This window comes from Schistocerca serialis, unplaced genomic scaffold (assembly GCF_023864345.2).
Source record: "Schistocerca serialis cubense isolate TAMUIC-IGC-003099 unplaced genomic scaffold, iqSchSeri2.2 HiC_scaffold_1088, whole genome shotgun sequence".
Lineage (NCBI taxonomy): Eukaryota > Metazoa > Arthropoda > Insecta > Orthoptera > Acrididae > Schistocerca > Schistocerca serialis.
In genome coordinates this window covers 52,501-57,500 of record NW_026047280.1, presented here as the reverse complement: position 1 = coordinate 57,500, position 5,000 = coordinate 52,501, and the positions used below count along the sequence as shown (strand labels likewise).

Sequence of the window (5,000 nt, the reverse complement as noted above, 5' to 3'; positions counted from 1 at the left end):
CGGTATCTGATCGCCTTCGAACCTCTAACTTTCGTTCTTGATTAATGAAAACATACTTGGCAAATGCTTTCGCTTCTGTTCGTCTTGCGACGATCCAAGAATTTCACCTCTAACGTCGCAATACGAATGCCCCCGCCTGTCCCTATTAATCATTACCTCGGGTTCCGAAAACCAACAAAATAGAACCGAGGTCCTATTCCATTATTCCATGCACACAGTATTCAGGCGGGCTTGCCTGCTTTAAGCACTCTAATTTGTTCAAAGTAAACGTGCCGGCCCACCGAGACACTCACTCAAGAGCACCCTGGTAGGATTGCAACGGGGTCCGCCTCGGGACGCACGAGCACGCACGAGGCGCGTCGCACGCCTTCAGCTCGCCCCACCGGCAGGACGTCCCACGATACATGCCAGTTAAACACCGACGGGCGGTGAACCAACAGCGTGGGACACAAATCCAACTACGAGCTTTTTAACCGCAACAACTTTAATATACGCTATTGGAGCTGGAATTACCGCGGCTGCTGGCACCAGACTTGCCCTCCAATAGATACTCGTTAAAGGATTTAAAGTGTACTCATTCCGATTACGGGGCCTCGGATGAGTCCCGTATCGTTATTTTTCGTCACTACCTCCCCGTGCCGGGAGTGGGTAATTTGCGCGCCTGCTGCCTTCCTTGGATGTGGTAGCCGTTTCTCAGGCTCCCTCTCCGGAATCGAACCCTGATTCCCCGTTACCCGTTACAACCATGGTAGGCGCAGAACCTACCATCGACAGTTGATAAGGCAGACATTTGAAAGATGCGTCGCCGGTACGAGGACCGTGCGATCAGCCCAAAGTTATTCAGAGTCACCAAGGCAAACGGACCGGACGAGCCGACCGATTGGTTTTGATCTAATAAAAGCGTCCCTTCCATCTCTGGTCGGGACTCTGTTTGCATGTATTAGCTCTAGAATTACCACAGTTATCCAAGTAACGTGGGTACGATCTAAGGAACCATAACTGATTTAATGAGCCATTCGCGGTTTCACCTTAATGCGGCTTGTACTGAGACATGCATGGCTTAATCTTTGAGACAAGCATATGACTACTGGCAGGATCAACCAGGGAGCTGCGTCAACTAGAGCTGAGCAGCCGGCCGCCCGGGAGTGTGTCCCGGGGGCCCGCGCGAACACGCAAGCGTCCGCTCAATTATTCTGCAAACAGGAGGAGGCTGAGCTCCCCTGCACCATACACCTCGAAACCCTCTCAGGTCCCGGCGGCGCGCAGCGCCGTCCTAAGTACTTGGTCGGGTTCGAGAGAGGCGCAATCGCCCGGGGTTTGGCGAGTAGACGCTTTAGGTGCGACCACCCGTGCTCCCAACTGAGCTTGCCGCTGCCGACAGAGGCCCGGGAGCGTGCTGTCGTGGCATTGCCGGCGGGAGACAACACGCGCCACCTACGGTGACCGGCAGCTCCAACGCCAGCGCCACAGAAGGACAAAAGCCCCACTTGGGTGCCGAAGCGAACTCTCCCAGCACAGCGCACGCGCCAACACGTCCGCACAGCTGCGATACAAACCACCTGCGAGAACCGCAGAGGCGACCGAGCAGCAGACGGCGTCGCGGCGCCGAGCGCCGGGCGGCGGCGCATCCTCAGCGCACACAGTCCTCAATCGGACCAGCGCACTGCAGATGTCCACCGCGCTTCGCACCGGGCCCGCGAGGACCTACTTTGGCCGCACGGCGCCGCGTGCAGGGTGCGCCGGCGCGCAGCTGCGCCGCCTGCCGCCTCCGTCGGCCGGCGCGCCTGCCACTGGCCGCCCCCACCAGCCGGCTGTAGCGCGTGCGCCCACGCACCGCGCGGCCAGCACGCCGGGAGGCCCCCCCTCACCGGCCGGGGACGGTCCCACCCAGCCACCGCCGCGTATCGCTTCACACCCAGATGCCATTCACGTTCGTGGGCATGGTGGGTATCGCTGGAACAACCGGTTGGTAGCTCAACCGATCGTCGCCATCACTGATTCACCTCTAGCGAGAACAACCGCACCACAACGGTTTACCAGTTGTTCATTTGCGTAACGTCACCAGCAAACGTAGGCGTCCATCGCCATTTGCAAATTCAACGATTGTTGCATGCCTGTGTCAGGTGTCACGACACACTATGTCTGCCCACATACACGCAACAACATGTGCACGCTTCGCGAACACGTGGAAGGTGGCCCCCGTACGTATGCGATGTCCATTGCGCGAACGACTGTCAACCGGCCTCTGTCGCATGTCGCAGATGTGGAACGCAGTGCACCATGCTATCACGGTGTGTGAGAAGAGACGACTACGTCTGACAACACGCGCCACTACATCAACAGACGGCTCATGCTGATCGCCATCCAGGGCATACCACACTGCAATCCAGCTCTTATAGGGAGACGACACGTAGCTGAGTGCACAACATTTGGACCGCATGGTTCGCCGTTGTTGGCGCAGTCGTTGTACGGTCACATGTACCACGATGTATCATTCAGTACATGAGGACCAATGTGCAGTACAGTGTGTGATTTGGACGTACAACATCAGCGGACAGTTGACACAGGCCGTACCACAGCGTAGGCTAAGTGCTTCGCCATGCGAATGCCAATGAACAACTGCAAATGCCAATGAACAACTGCAAAGGGCATTGAGCATGTACGTCCTGCTGCCATCCACATTACAGTGTATAGCTGCAAGGTGTTTAACATGAAGCGATACACTGGGGACCGGGCAGTGCGAGTAGCAAACTATATTGCGGGGGTTGCAGTTAGGCAACACTACACTAATTTAACGCGTCGTATGACAATTACAGAGCAGGTTAAGGCCCAACGTGTGTTGGGTTAAGGCCCAACGTGTGTTGGGTTAAGGCCCAACGTGTGTTGGGTTAAGGCCCAACGTGTGTTGGGTTAAGGCCCAACGTGTGTTGGGTTAAGGCCCAACGTGTGTTGGGTTAAGGCCCAACGTGTGTTGGGTTAAGGCCCAACGTGTGTTGGGTTAAGGCCCAACGTGTGTTGGGTTAAGGCCCAACGTGTGTTGGGTTAAGGCCCAACGTGTGTTGGGTTAAGGCCCAACGTGTGTTGGGTTAAGGCCCAACGTGTGTTGGGTTAAGGCCCAACGTGTGTTGGGTTAAGGCCCAACGTGTGTTGGGTTAAGGCCCAACGTGTGTTGGGTTAAGGCCCAACGTGTGTTGGGTTAAGGCCCAACGTGTGTTGGGTTAAGGCCCAACATAGGTTGGGTTAAGGCCCAACATAGGTTGGGTTAAGGCCCAACATAGGTTGGGTTAAGGCGCAACATAGGTTGGGTTAAGGCGCAACATAGGTTGGGTTAAGGCGCAACATAGGTTAGGTTAAGGCGCAACATAGGTTGGGTTAAGGCGCAACATAGGTTGGGTTAAGGCGCAACATAGGTTGGGTTAAGGCGCAACATAGGTTAGGTTAAGGCGCAACATAGGTTAGGTTAAGGCGCAACATAGGTTAGGTTAAGGCGCAACATAGGTTAGGTTAAGGCGCAACATAGGTTAGGTTAAGGCGCAACATAGGTTAGGTTAAGGCGCAACATAGGTTAGGTTAAGGCGCAACATAGGTTAGGTTAAGGCGCAACATAGGTTAGGTTAAGGCGCAACATAGGTTAGGTTAAGGCGCAACATAGGTTAGGTTAAGGCGCAACATAGGTTAGGTTAAGGCGCAACATAGGTTAGGTTAAGGCGCAACATAGGTTAGGTTAAGGCGCAACATAGGTTAGGTTAAGGCGCAACATAGGTTAGGTTAAGGCGCAACATAGGTTAGGTTAAGGCGCAACATAGGTTAGGTTAAGGCGCAACATAGGTTAGGTTAAGGCGCAACATAGGTTAGGTTAAGGCGCAACATAGGTTAGGTTAAGGCGCAACATAGGTTAGGTTAAGGCGCAACATAGGTTAGGTTAAGGCGCAACATAGGTTAGGTTAAGGCGCAACATAGGTTAGGTTGAGGCGCAACATAGGTTAGGTTGAGGCACAATATAGGTTAGGTTGAGGTACCGTATAGGTTAGGTTAAGGTACAGTATAGTTTAGGTTAAGGTACAGTATAGTTTAGGTTAAGGTACAGTATAGTTTAGGTTAAGGTACAGTATAGTTTAGGTTAAGGTACAGTATAGTTTAGGTTAAGGTACAGTATAGTTTAGGTTAAGGTACACATTGTTGTATGGAAAGGTGTAATGGGGGGGGGGGGGGGGGGCGGCCGGTCGGTTTGTTGATTGTGATTATAGTAAGTGGATGCCTGCGGCATCATCTGATTTGCCACGTCAGGATGCACCTTTGGCTCATGACAGGCGGCGCTCCGATTCCATGCTTGTGGCAGACCTGTGTCTTTCATTCCTGCCATTGTTTGTGTGCTGTGAGAGGAGGCAGTATTGTGATGTTGGGTGCACCCCTGTGTAGGACATGTGTGGGTGTTGGTGGCTTAGCTGAGCAATGGTGGTTGTCGGGGGGGTGGGATATTCCGTTTTCTGAGTGGACCTCCCAGTCTGGTTATGACAGTGTGGATTGTCTCATGTGGCGGAGAGGATGCACTGGGTGTTGTTCCATGCTGGTGCTTACATATTGTCTGTGTGCGTGTTACAGGCGGAGAGTAGTGCGTGATAAGAGTGTGTGGCTGCCGTGTGGTTGTGATTGTGAGCAGAGTCTTTCAGCATGTATACGGACAGTTGTATATATTATCTGTATTCTGATGGGTCTATGTATTACTAATCAGCGCCGTGTATACGTTTAATCCGGTTCCAGTCGAAACTGTTGTATCTCTGTACATTAGTGACACGGCGAGCGCGCTATGTAGCTACTCGTCTCGGCAGCTTCCACCGGTGTATGGCAAATGATTATAAGCAATGAGTCGAGTCGTCAATACCGATAGTGTGACGTCACATGTCTGGGGTGGGGGACGCTGCGCCCTTCCGGTGGGTCATGGCCTAGAAAGACGCTCCCCACGCAGGGGGGCTTGGACTGTCATAAACTCTTCCGAGTAA

The 5,000-nt window shown here is 53.4% G+C and overlaps 1 non-coding gene across 1 annotated transcript in view; it reads right to left on the bottom strand.

The window, feature by feature from the left end:
* Nucleotides 1–1,107, bottom strand: part of LOC126431297 (small subunit ribosomal RNA) — a 1,910-nt gene extending 803 nt beyond the window's left edge. Inside the window, exon 1 of the ribosomal RNA XR_007577536.1 lies at nucleotides 1–1,107. This exon is cut by the window's left edge and continues 803 nt beyond it. This is a non-coding gene — a ribosomal RNA (small subunit ribosomal RNA).
* Nucleotides 1,108–5,000: the final 3,893 nt, after the last annotated feature.